General features: G+C 46.1%; 1 protein-coding gene across 1 annotated transcript in view; it reads right to left on the bottom strand.

The window, feature by feature from the left end:
* Positions 1-6014, bottom strand: part of SLC4A4 (solute carrier family 4 member 4) — a 175649-nt gene extending 169635 nt beyond the window's left edge. Inside the window, exon 1 of the mRNA XM_065736758.1 lies at positions 5882-6014. The gene's annotated coding sequence lies outside the window, so the exon portion shown is untranslated. The remainder of the gene's footprint in view (positions 1-5881) is intronic.
* Positions 6015-14334: the final 8320 nt, after the last annotated feature.

Here is a 14334-nt window from a genome sequence, read left to right as displayed (position 1 = left end):
AGCACAGGGATGGAAGCAGCTGGAGCATCACAGCTGCAGCTCAGTGCCCACAGAGGTGAAGGAAGGGTGCCTAGGCTCGCCTACATCTGTAGCAAACCACAAGCCCAAGCCAGCGCTCAAGCCCAGACTCGCTTGCATTCTTTCCATGCAAGGAGGCTCTCAGGCTTCATTCATTTCCAAGCACTTCTCTGAAGGAAAACTCAAGGTGCAGCACAAGGACCAGCAGACCTGGCTCTCCCCTTTTTACTGGTCACCAGCAAAGCCACAGGTACAAGCCTCAAGTATCTTAACCAGAATTCTTTTTTTGTCTGACGTGAGAGCATATTCAGGACCTGGATTCATCCTACTCAGATGTCAAAATCCAGTTCTCTAGGTACAGTTAAGTACTAAATATATTATCCAAGAAGGCCACAGAAAGCATTCTGAAGTCTTTATGTCAGGAAAGGCAGAAGCTGTGGGAGCTATGCTGCCTCTCCTAAAGCCCCAGCTGTAGCCACCCAATATACAAACTACCATATACTGTACATAAAGACCCAAACACTACTGTAGCCTGAGTAAGAAGCATTTGTGCAGTTATGGGAAAATCTTTGCACATCTCAGATTCCTTGAGAAGATGTACTGGATCTTAAGCAAGAAAAGACTTTTCTTTCCAAGCACATTTTGGTGATATATGTGTCAGTAACACATTGGAGACAAACTCACTCTGCAACAGAAAGCCCTTAAACTTTATACTCTGCTAACACCATCTGTTTAGTCAACATGTTTTCTCAGCAAAATCAGTGATGCTATCTGACAGTCCTACAGGTGAACTCTGTAACTTGAAACACAAACTTGAGCACCACCCTTAAAGTCCCAGTCCAAACTCACTGAGTACTTTGTGCTGACCATCAACCCATTTCCAACCGTGTTCCACAAGCAACTGATGGCTGCGTTTTCTGCATACTGCATAAAGGTGATGCCAGCAGACATCCTCCATCCCCGCTCTGTATGGCCTTCAAATTCCATGAGCCCAACTGCTCCATGGACAGAAGTCACCAGAGCTTAAGTGCTTTGCAGAGCTAAGGGAACAGCTTCACTGAACTCAGCATTACACAAAAGTAAGAAGAGCACAAAAATCAACACCACTGTACTGGGGCCCTGAACTTCCAAGGCATCGTATCAGCAGCATTACAAAGGCATCTGCTGCTGCAGACCACCATGCTGACCCTGCACTCAGGACACTACTCCAGCTCGGACGTTATTCACAAGCCTGGCCTAATAGATCATCAGATGTTGAACGATTTAGAGCACTGCGCACTGTATTGTTGTGCCATTAAGGCTTTGGAACGAAGCTTCATTGGGGACAGAGGAGAACAAAGGACCCATCTATTTCTTCATCGCTATTATTGTTTCTGCCTTGAAAGACACAAAGCCTGGGCTACTTAACAGAGCTACTGTTCTTTAGCTGTTCTGTTTCTCCGTTGAAAGCAGGAAATGTCAGACATGGAAATGATACCAGAATATTCAAATTTAACAATTTGGTTAAAATTCACTTCATTATCACAAAATTTGTCAACTATGAGACCCAAGAGAAATTTCCATGCACAGCCTCCACGCATGAGAAATACACTTTCATTCAATTCTGATGCAGTGAAGCAGGTTTAATATGTTTGAACACTACTTTTCCTTGAGTTCTTGAGCAACTATTTCCCAACCTCAAATCTAAACAAAGTCTTATTATATTTAGCAACCTTGATAAAAAAAAAAATCTTTACGCTTACGTATAAGGGTTGACGATGCACCTGAAGTGTTATATAGCCACAGGTACAATAAAAGCAGTTAAATGCAACCTTTTGTTCAAGGTTAAGAGGTGAAATTAGAGACAGAGGTGATTAAAATAAAGCAAAAGCATCAAAAAGCTGAAGGTGGAGATATTCCAATCTTGAAGCTGAATACACCACTAAGAAAGATACTCCTCAATTAAGAGGGGAATAAAGTTCTTTTGGTAATCCTCAGTATTAAAAGAAGTAATTTGAGCAACTCCTATCAAGCTCAAATTTTCAAGATTCAATTCAAGATGAGAGAAAAATAGATAAGTGCTTATTTAAAGAAAATTAAGACTTGCTTCAAATGAGGTTGAATAAACAGTATTTAGCAAGTATATATTGTAAAATAGAAGTATGAACCCAGCCCCCTAGGAGTGTAGTTGTAAAATAAAGTTGGAATTTTGAATGCTGTGTCTTGGAAGACTCCTCTCCCTCGCCTTAACTGATTCTCTTTCTTGTACATTTTATATGTATTAAATATAAATAATATCCCCCTTCAATTTTCTTATTCCTCAAGAAGCATCAGCTCTGCTACCAGCTTACATTTCTGGAATTCAGACGTTGAAAGTTCATTTGAGACAAAATCAAAAAGATTCCAATTTTGGCAGCGTCAGATTGTCCATTCTAACTTTTCTGGTGAGAAAAGCTATTGAAAATGAGGACATGTTTTCCTCTGATGTCCACACAAAGATCAGTCATATTCAAACAGTAGTGTTCACAACTGACTGTCATATACTGGAAGTCCTGCTCTCCATTTACATGGCTGTAATTTGGGCAGAAATCTGCAACTCCAAACCAAGCACAACTGAAAGCCAAAACCAGAAATCTATATTTCTCACTATTCTATTATACCCATGAAACTCAGGCAAATGGCCATTCGCTCCTCTGATCCCAACCTCAGAAGTTACTTTTGTGAAAAACTAACAATTACAAGAAGGTAATTAATAGCTATTATTCTTTCCTTCTCTCTTCATGTAATTGTGCAACTGAAAAATAATGAGACAGATAATACCATCTATATTCTTGACTTAGAGGTGACCAAAGAGCAGTCTGACAGAATGGACAGCTTGTATTCAAATAGGCTTTTACCGCAACCCTGATAATTATATTTTAGCTCTACTTTTGTTTCAAGCCATACAGTTCAAAGCATGTAAGAGAAATACTTCTACCTCCCATCTCAATTAGTTCACAAGGAGCACAAAAGAGCGACTTTCCTTCCCCCAGGTGCAGAACAGTGACATCAGGCTACCCACGGAGATGCATTCCTTTACCAGTATTAACTCAACTGCTATTGCTGGGTTTTCAAAGAGCACTGCTTTTCAGCCTTCTAAATAGGTCTGAATCCAGAAGCAGCTAATCAATTTGGAACAAGAAAACCTGATAGTGGTTATCAAAAACTTTCTGATTTCCTCAAAGCTAGAGTCCAAATTCTAAACCTAATGCACAAAGAAAACATGTGAGAAATAGGTTGCTGAAGGGTGACAGGGTTGTTAGTCATTTTTACCAGTGTGACAGAAGTAATGCTTGATGCCACAGCACTGGTGCCAAAAGGCTTGCAAACATGGTCTGAAGTCCACTGGTGCTCAGAACCTGCACAGAGGAACCCAGGCTTTCACTTTCTGTTGACAGTGACATATGCTTCTCAAAATATCAGCATAATCACAGTCAAAAGACTAGCAAATCCACACTAACAGACCGGCACATCGACACACACATCATCCCTTTCTGTACCTCTCAGGAATAAGTACTTTCACAATCCACCTCCCCTTCATCCAGGAAATCCTTGATCAATCTTGCCTATACCGTTGCCTCTCTCTTGTAGGACAAACCACCTAACTCTAAGAAGTGCAACCTGAAAACAGAGGCTTGCAGACTTTATCAGCAGAAAAAATAAATACAGAATTTCTCCTTATGCTTGCACACAGTAGCTTTCATTCACAACCATGCCCAGAGCACCTTCCAGCTTGTTATTTATTGCAGGTCTTCAAGGTGGCGGTATAGCTAAAAATCCTTGGGACAGAAACACAAGCTGCTTCTCCACCACTGCTGAAAGAACACGTCTGTATGTGAGCGAGGCGCCCTCTCCGATAAGTGGCAGAGCAGAAAACAGGAGCTACAGATTTTCCCTTCTCACAGGGATGTTTTCCTTTGAACTGCACTCTGCGCACAAATTCAACCTTATCAGCATTAGGCATCAGTAACTGAAGCATTTGCCCTGCACAGACAGTGGGATTGCAAAACACACATTTTAAAAGTTCCCCTACAGAATTCCTTCTAAAGCCCTACTACGAACAATATTGCAGGGCAACGCTAGTGTGCACAAGTGTTTTTTTCTGACTGCACAGCAGTTTCGGGATTTAAAAAACAGAAATCTGAAGGAAAAAAAGTCTGCACAGTTATCAGCTGCAGAAAACACTGCCTGACCTTGTGAAGTGCTGAATGGGAACGTGTACAAGGCGTTAACTTGCTAGGAATTCCCTGTGCACACAAATGAAAAGTTTGTGCTTCCTCTCCTCCAACCAACCAAAAAAAAAAAAAAGAGTCACATTTCCTTCTTACACTGCTTTCAACTCTGGACAGCAGCAACACACCAAGCCAGCAGTTCCTAAGAGACAATCGCTAACTCCCCAGCAGCTATCAGCCCCACAAAGCCCTGGAGACACTGCTTAGACTAGAGTCCTACCTAGAGCCCACTGACACACGTGAAACTCGTATTCTGCAGGAGTGAAGGAAAAGGAACAGGCAAACCTCAGTATTTCCTTGGAATTGTAAAAGTATTGTATTCCTTTGCATCCAAATCGGGGAACACACAAGCATCACTGCAGACAGCACTAACATTTGCCAGTCAGAGGATACCAGCGCTCATTGACAGGTGAAGCGACATCCTGTTTAGTTTACCGTGAGCTGAAGCCACCACCTGAAACAAAGTCTTGCAAAACCGGACTCTACGAGCTTTTGGCATGGGAGAAGTCGCTAGGAAAGCTCTTTCAGCACTTGCTTCAGCACTGATTTCCAGGTAGGAGAAGAAAAGACAGAGACCATTACACATGGGTTAGCTCACGGAAGCAAGCACGCCAACAAGCACACCGATGCAAACAACCTCATTTAAACATCCTGCATATGACTGGAAATTATTACAACCAAACTCAGTTGGGAGCCCTAGGGGGCTTTTTGCTTTTGTTGAAGGTGGGGAGGTAACCGTACCTCACTCTTAATGTGCAAATAACTTCCTTTTGAAGAGCTGCCAAAAATTCTTATGTTCCTGTAGACTATCACACCCGCAATTAGCAAGGAGCAAATTCTGCTCCCTCACAAGACACGCAGTTGCTCTCATTTTGTCAAAGTAAACTACGTTTCGCTGAAACAACAGAGCGAGTATCTACACCGCGCGGCGCAACCCTCCCACGGAGCCGCTGCCGCGTCTCCGCTTCTGCTCGAGCACCGCACAGCTGCCCTCCCCGGGGCAGGGCTCGGGGGACGCCCGGGGCCGCTCCTCCCGGGAGCTCCGTGCGGCGCGGCACCGCGGGGTGCAGCGGCTGCTGGAGGCAGCGCCGGCCCCTTGCCGAACGGCCGAGCAGCGCGGCTCTGGCGCCGGGATGGGCGCTGAGGATGCGCTCAAGCCTAAGGGGAAAGCCACCGGTAATTAACGCTGGCGTAAAAAAGCAACCTGGGGGTGTGAAAAGAACGGCTGAGGTCTCGGTGGCGCGTTTGCTCCGGAGAACAGCACCCCTTGCCTGCAGCTCGCAGCAGGAAGCTCTCAAAAGGAGAGGACGAGAAGCAAGGAGCTCCCCTCTGCCGGTCTGAAACAGGGAAACAGCCGCGTGCGGCTGAACGCCAGATGGAGCACGAAAAAACTGAGAGGAAACGGGATTTCCTTCGAACGGGTGCTGCTAGCAGCGCACCGGAGCGAACATCAGTCGAAACACGAGAAAAGTATGTTTCTAAAGTTACCCCGGCTACCGAGCGCCGGTCGAGCGCAGCCCGGCGGCGGCCCCGCGCCGCTCAGACGCGCGGAGCAGCGGGAGCCGCGCCGTGCAGGTGCTCCCGCACCTCCCGCTCCCCGCGGCCGCGCTCACCTGCGGGGCTCGGGCTTGCGGCGCTCCTCCAGCTTGGCGGCGGGCGGGGGCTGCGGGGCAGCGGGCGGGCGGCGGCGGAGAGGGGCGGCTTCAGCAGGCGCTGCGGGGCATGGCCGCGAACGGCGCTCCGCTGGCCCACGCGTGTCCGGAGGCGCGCACGGCCGCCCGCTTCGCTACCGCTTGGCGGCTGCGGGCCGGGCCGAAGGCAGGGGCAGGGCGAGGCGAAGCGGCTGTGCTGGCGGCGGCCGGCCCGGCCCGAATTTAAAGGCGCCCGCGGGCTCAGCCGTCCCCTCGCCCGCTCCCATCCCGTCCCATCCCAGCCCCCGCTCCCTCCCCGGGCGTTCGGCGGCCGCTCGGCGTCACGGGGCCCCGGGCGGGGAGGCCGGAGGAGGAGTCTGCGAGGCCGCCGGCTCGCCCTGCCCGCCCCGCCGCCCGCCCGCTGCCTGCACGCCGGGGCCGGGCGAAGCGCCGCGCCCCGGGCCCCGCAGGTGCTCGGCGCTCCGGGCACCGAAGGCTGCGAACCGGCGCGACTCCGCTTCCACGAGCCGCCTTCCGAAAGCCCTCCCCGGACCGGAGACTGAGGTCGACGCTAATGGCTGTGCCCCCGCTTTCGGGCAACGGGCTGCCGCTGCTGGGCCCGGGCCCGGGCCCCAGTGACGAGATCCGAGAGTTATTTTGAAAGAACGGGGCTCTGCAAACAGGGCGCAAGTGACACGGCGGAGCAGCCGTCCGTCAGCAGGACGGACGGGGACACTCGGCGGAACAAAGGGGACTATTGTAGCTCTGTAGGGAAAAAAGACCACTTCTCAAGCGAGGTTTAGGGTTACCACACAGTAACTGCTTCTTCAGTTCCTCCTGAGCCACCGAGCTCTACTTCTGCAACCTGCCCAAAGCCTGTATTAAGGAATAATACACAACCCATTGTAGACCGAAAAAAAAAAAAAAACAAAACAAAAGCAGCGACAGAACCTGCAGTTTTCTCGTTTGCAAACTGGAGTGAGAACACAGCAAAATTTCCGTGCTCTGCTACTGTCAGAGCTGCACTTTCCCCAGCCTCTGGGAGCAGGCAGCAGTCAGTAACGTACAGTCCCCCCCACCCCTTTTAATGCGCTCTGAAAGATCTCCCGCTTCGGCTCTGCATGTGAATTCATCAGGACTTGGCCTCCTCTGCTTCCTTCAGTAAATCGTGTTCCCCAAGTACCTGCTTTAAGCAACCGAGTCGCTGGCAGCATAGGGAAGCCTTTTGCCTGGCCACGAAAGTATTTTTGAACCATTTCATTTGAACTAACAGCAGCCCCTGTGTTAGCAAAACTCACCTACAAATTTAGAGAGTCTTTATATAGTCCAGTTCTAAACCAAGTGACTATATATCCAAAGGCATACACAACAGCTCAGAATCGAGCACTGCTCTCTCCATGGTTCAGCTTTCTGATGTCATTTTCCTTAATTTGCACACCTTCCACTTTGCCTCTATTTACAAATGAACTAAGAAGGTCCTCTCTCCCACCACCACCCCACCAAAAAAAAAAAAAAAAGACATTAGCTACTACAGAAGACTGCTGTTGCTTCTTGCTGCTAGACAACTCATTCTTCCACCCATATCAAGCATTTCAAAACGTGATAAAGTGTTGAAAAGTGGAAGCACCTCCGGGGCCATCCTTAGCCCATGGATCTCAGACAGCAATCTTATTTCCTTTCCAACTTACTATACTTTCAAATACTGGCATCTTAAACCTGTGCATTTAGTTCTCCAAAAGAAAAAAAAAGCATTATGATGCACAGCTGTCAGCTGTTATTCTGTCTTCTTGTCCAGCATTCTATTTTTCTGAGAAGTCCAGCAATGTATCTTTGTAAATGACAGTGTTTGACATTTATATTTACAATAAGAACATCCAAAGTTTCAATGTATAAATGCACAAGCTCTGTAGAACTGGGAGAGCAAAACTTGCTGTGAGTAGGTTACTCCACAAACATATCTTGCAGAATTTCTAGTAGATTCCTCAGAAGCCACTCATGCTGACCACAGCACTGTCTCTGACTAGATGGAAACTGGCAGCTCTTGTATTTCTAAGGTTCTGTGGAAACTACTGTGTGATAAAATATTTGCATTGGATTAAGTCAGGAGTAATTCAGTGCAAGTCAAGGAGTTTCAAAGGGTAAAACCATTTCAATAGAAACAACTAGGTGCAGAGACACCACAGTTATACTTGCCTAAGACTTTCTGTATATTTTTTTAATTTGTTGTCAAATGATCAGTGACAAGTCATCATTTGCAAAAGCAGACTCAACCCTGAAAACACTCATGCTTACAAGCAATCCTCTTTACATCAGCAGTATCAGTCATGCATGTTTTCAAGACTCAATCTTTGATCATGACTATTCCAAAGGACGCTGAGGTTTTGGGTTTTTTGGTTATTAAAGGTATAATGCAAATAAACCTATTCACTTTTGAAACTTGATTAGCAAGTTTTGCATTTTCTGATAGTCCCGCCTCAGTTAGCTGTGAAAATAGCATTCAGCAGGAAGGTGACTTCTCAGTCTCCATAAGAATCCTAATTCAGCATCCTGACTGAGCTCCTGCCCACTTCCACTGAAACTACAGACGAGACCAAAGCAGCAAATAGTCCAATTCCTGCTGATTTCCATTCCACGGGATCACACTTTCATCTTTTGAAGGCAGTAGAAACAGGAGGTAATGGAAAACAGAATGTTTTACCTCAAATGAGGTAATAAAACAGAAGCGCATGTGGGAAGCTTAAGTTTTTTGTTATGTGTATAACAAATTATAACATCATATCTGCTTGAGAGAAATAAGCAGTCACAGATTTGTAGGAGTTGAAAGGGACTTTTAGAAATCATCAAGTCCAACACCCCTGCTAATGCAGTTCCTTGCAGCAGGTTGCTCAGCAAGACATCCAGACGGGTCTTGCATATCTCCAGAGGAGACTCCACGACCACTCTGGGCAGTGTGTGCCAGTGCTCCATCACTCTCTCAGTAAAGTTCTTCCCTGTGTTAGTACGGAACTTCCTGTCTTCCAGTTTCTGCCTGATGCCCCTTGCACTATTGCTGCTTGCTACCAAAAGGAGCCTGTCCCTATTGAGTTAACTCCCACACTTCAGACATTTTTAAACACAAGATCCCCTCTCAGACTTCTCCAGACTGCGCAGTCCCAGGTCTCTCAGTCTTTCCTCATAAAGAAGATACTCCAGGCCCTTAATAATCTTTGTAGCCCACCACTGACCTCACTCTAGAAATTCCCAGTCTTTTTTTTTTGAACTGGAGAGCTCAGAACTGGACCCAGTACTCCAGACGTGGTCCCATCAGGGCAGAGTAGAGAGGGAGGATCACCTCCCTCAGCCTGCTGGCCATGATCTCTTCAAGGCACCCTTGGGACCCGTGGGCCTTGTTGGCCACGAGGACATGCTGCTGGCTCACAGCCAACCTGTAGCTCACTATTGCTTTGATAGCCATATATGCCACAAAGGTCTCTCATTTCATGTCAAAAAGAGAAAAATGTTATGGGGGTTTCATTGCCTGGTTCAACTGCTTTTGGTGCCTCCCTAACCTCCCGGTAACTCCTGATAGCATACCATCTATGCCTCAATAGATCTCTAGTTACAAAGTTGCAGGATTTCATAGTTGGACACTAGAACGCATGACAGCAAGAGTTCAAGCGTTCTTGACTGGGGAGCATGGCTCTGCACAGAGCCGCGTGCAGGACGTACCACTCGTACCACGTAGCGCTTGCAGACCCCTCACCCTCGCACAGACGCTCCTCGCCGTTCCGCAGCCGCGCTCGGGGCGGCCTCGAGGTCGCGGTCGGGTCCCGGCGGCGCGGCGCTGAGGCCCTCTGCCGGCAGCCGCCCCTCCCCGGGCCCAGCGGGCTGCCGTCGGGAGCGGATGAAGGCAGGACCCGCGCCCGCTCCGCTCTTACTCGCTCAAGCGGCTTGCTTCGCGAAGCCAGCTGCTCTCGGAGGCTCCGAGCCTCATCCTGCTCAGGGCTGGGGGGCGCCGAGCCAAACCGAGCCGAAGACACAGGGCTTTGTTAAAATAAAGAAAGCGTGTTTGTTCATACGCCCGCAGAAACCACCAGAGCATGGCATGGTGAAGCACACACTTCCGCCACCTACCACTGGTGGGATACTGAAACAAATATTCTCCCTCCTCCAGAATAAGTAAAATGAAAGAGGACAGTGAGCGCATTGGCTTAAGGCTGAAAGGGACAGGTCTTTTTCCCCATCTCAAGGGGAGAGAGAAATCCTGAGGTAAAGTCACTTTCCTTAAGCCGGAGGTTAATTACGCTCGTGTGAAATTAGGGAGCAGAACTAGAAGCATTTGTGGTGCACTGTATGAGAGAAATGAGCAGGTTTGCTGATTGAGGGGACGGTATTTACGTCAGGAGGATGTAGTTTTTTCCCAGGATATCCCCTAGCTGTGACTTACATGACTTTCTTTCTCTTCCTCATTCCACAGCTGTTGCCACCCTGAACCTAAAGCACAGAAGCTCTGCAGCATGCCCCAGGTCCCTGTGTGTGGGACCTGCATCCCACCCTGCTCCTGGTGTAGGGAACCTACTTTGGCAGGGGGGTTGGACCTGATGATCTCTTGAGGTCCCTTCCAACCCCTATGATTCTATGGTTGATTCCTGAGCTGAACACCAGCTCCTTACAAGGCAGTGACTGTCATCTTCAGCAAAACCCCTCACTGGGCACCAGCTTAGGAAAGCTTCTCATGTTTTATCACTGACTGGAAAAACATAGGGAAAGATCACCCCCTCTCAGTGCAAGGCCAAGGCCACTGTGACTAGCACAGAGTTTGTGAATCCTGTCGGAAATCAGGGCCCCCCCTCTACCAGCCTTGTACCCTGGCTGAAGGCACCTTCCAACAAGCACATGTGGACAAGCAGTACAAAGGAATCCTGTACATCAGTGAAACAAACACTGCCTGCTGTTTTAAAATTGAATCCTTACCTCTCCTACATCTGAGAGCACCTGGTCCTGAGCATTGAATATCCTGTAGAAAAGAGTAATTGGAATGGCAGCTAATTGTTAGCCTCCTCATTCCTGACAGGAAAAAAAAAATCCCAGCTGGATACATAACAGCGCCAAGCCCTGAAAGGTGGAACATGGTATGATGACTCAGAGAGCTTTCCTGCTAATACAGTTGGTGACAAGATACACACAAGGTAGCTCTATATTTACCTAAGGAATTCACATTGAACAGCTCTCCAGCTAGTAACATCTGACGTCAGATATTGAAGACTTCCTCAGTATCCTATATCTCTAACAGGATGGCATACTTTGCAGACACCACAAGAGGCTCACTCTTCACAAGGCTGTCATCAGAACTAAAAAGATTAAACAAATATTATTTATTTATTTATTAACTGAGTAAGCCACAGAGCGAACATTGATAGGAAATGCTTTTGATAGACATATGTGGCATCTTCACAACAATGAAGTCTGGATGTGGGTATCTCTCTCTAATGGCAGCATCACCAACATAGGCACTGTATGGACAAATTGCAAGATTCTCTACGTAACGCAGCCATGTGTACACCTGAGAAACCTTACCCGCACCAGAGCCAGTAGACTGAGCTACCACTGTATGAGATATCAGAAAAATAAATACTTAGTATCCTTAACCAGGGACTTCCCAGAGCCAGTAGGCCTTGAAAGAAAAATTAATCAGGATACTTTGGGGACATTGCCAGCTTGGCAAGAAAAGCCAAGGTCCATGAATCCTTATAATTGTATGAAAATTACTAACCAACCATCAAGAGGAGGACAGCCTTCAACATTACTAACTTTTAACTTTTATGTTTAAATGTTGTGCAGATAGTTTTTCCTGACGTGTGGGAAACCGTTTAGCACCCAGGCTTGCAGAGTCCTGAAATAAATAAGGTAATGTCTCTCCTGAACATGCAAGAATTGACTTACTGCAAACGAGGTGACTAGTTCGCATTTCAGACAACACTGCGATAGATATTTGCAAAAATAACTATGAAACTATATCAAGAGGAAGATACATGAAGCCCTTGAAGGCTGTTATTATTAATCAATATCCAGAATGGTTAGTGTACCTAGAACATTCTTTTCCCCTCTCAGCTGATTTAAACAAGAGCTTTCACCCAAATGTTTCCTCATTGTGTTCTCTGTTCAGCTCTTTGACTTGGGCATTTTTCCTATTGTAATAACACTCTTTATTCCCAGCAAACAACAGTGTTTCCATTGATTAACTTTTAAAGTTTTGCCTATCTTCCCCTTGGGTCCCCTATTTTGATACTGAGAAAAAAGGCTACACAGGAGCAACTGGTCCAATCAACTCAACATTTGAAGTAATTTGATCTTATTTTCCCTTCTGTCATTTCATTTCTGAAGTCCCAGCTATTTTTTATGCCAGCCAACTTATAATGCTACATACCAAAGGTTCTAATCGTTTTTGTTTGTTTGTTTTTCCTTTGGAAAGGACTTAATGCGTTATCCCATTGTCTAATCTGGATCATCAGAAAAGTTCACATTGCTTTCAAAAGAATTAAATAACAGCATTATCATTTGCTATTTTGGATTTTCACATCTCTTGCTCTTTCTTTACTCTCTTGTCTAAACATACCCTAAACAAACATTTCCTGGTCAAACTTAGCCAGAAATGTATGTTGTCTAAATAAAGCTTTATGGACATTATGATTTTTTACTGTTTTGTTTGGTGATTCCAATAGAAACAGAATACTTTAAAGCAAACAACAGTTTCTCAGCAGCCTGTGCAACTCCCAAAGGTCTTTGCCACTTCAGGAGAACTTGAAGAGCAAAGTAGGAAAAAAAAAATGCAAAGTATAAATGCAGCTGTAGACATCTGCATTGTTCAAGCTAAAGCAAGGCAAAAATCAAACCCACCATTAAGAGTTTTCTCCTCTCTGCTCAGGGACTATGTGCAATCACAACAAAAGCAATAGTAAGTATTATTCACAAAGAGTTTGCTCTTTCTTCCTCTGGTAAGCAAATGTGGAACCCCAGCAGCCACAGAAACACCTTTCCTAATAATTTCACACAGACAGCGTTTGTTCAAGAAGTTTCAGGTGCTAGGCAACCATCTTTGCAATGGAAAGATCCAAGTAAAAGCACTACCAACAGCTGTCCCTATCTCATCGTATTTCCTGAGGGAGCTGCACTGCTGTTGGAATCCATATAATAGTGGACTAGGAAATGCAAGGATATAAGGAAAGGGAGAAGCAGAAAAAAATGTTACCTGTAGGATGGCTGCTCAAAAGCTATGCACTGAGCTTTTTTTAGTCAGAGAGAAAGGGGAAACTTGGAAGTCTGTAGCCCCAAACCTTACATACTTATCACAAAGAAGCAACCTGAGCTCATATCTCCTACCGGCAACACACTCCATCCAAAGATCAGAGTTAGATACCTTCAGATACAGAAAACTCCTCTCCCCAAAACATGTCATATATTTTGACTGTTATTCCCAGGTTGAGGCCTGAGAGGACCAATAGCAGAGCTCTGTGCTGTACAGAAAGCAAACCTGTTGAGAGTTCAGAAGCACTGCAATGGGGAGAAGTCTACCCACAAGGCACCACTGCTGAACACAGCAGTTTAAATATCTCTTGAATCTCCAGTAAGTCCCCAGAGAAAACTGCAGTGAGCAACCCGCATGAGAGCAAAACCTATCTCCTTTCCAGGGGAAGGAGGCAATATGTTTGATGGAAGCTAAGGGCAAGGACTGTGTGGTGCTCTGCATGCAGCAGCAAGGGCTGGCAGAGGTGCATTGCTGAAAAGCACCTCAGAAGCCATTCAGCTGCAAGAACCACTTATATGGCCAGGCTGACACATACAAATTAGAGATGAAGTATGCAATTGGCCTCAACATCTAATGCCTTCCAGTAAGCAAAATAAATTCAAAGCATTTCAGACTAAGACTAACAGAAATTAAGGCACTGTATCCAGTAAAAATGTGCAGAAACAATATCTTCTGCCTTAAAAACTAATAAACTTAGGCTTCACCTCAACATTTATGGAGCAACAGGAGACGACTGTCTTGTGACAACATTCTGTTCTCAGGGCATGACAGTGTATTGACAGATATGAAGGGACAATGTGTTCTGGTGGAGCATTTTAAGAAAATAGTAGTGCTGTCAAAGGGCAAGCTTTCATTTTATGCTTACAAAACAACCAGAATAAAATATTTCCTTTGGAGAATTTCACACATCATTTTTTTAATATAAACATATGAGGATTATCTCCATCTCTCAGAGCCTTGAACTTTTTGCCTGTGCTTCCTCGCACCATGTTGGTCCCATCTCACAGCTCCTTTCCCACAAGGGGAGGGGGCATCCTCAAAAGTCCCCTCTGAGTTCCTCTGAGACTAGACCATTTTCTTACGGAACTCATGACAGCAGAGGAGCAACAATGGATTGCCTGTCAGAGCACGAGGTTTTTTTTCATTTTCA

Source organism: Cyrtonyx montezumae, unplaced genomic scaffold (assembly GCF_038088225.1).
Source record: "Cyrtonyx montezumae isolate F1298 unplaced genomic scaffold, pur_monq_1.0 scaffold_2, whole genome shotgun sequence".
Classification (NCBI taxonomy): domain Eukaryota; kingdom Metazoa; phylum Chordata; class Aves; order Galliformes; family Odontophoridae; genus Cyrtonyx; species Cyrtonyx montezumae.
Note: the sequence above shows the minus strand (reverse complement) of the source record. Positions and strands in the feature narration are given on the sequence as shown.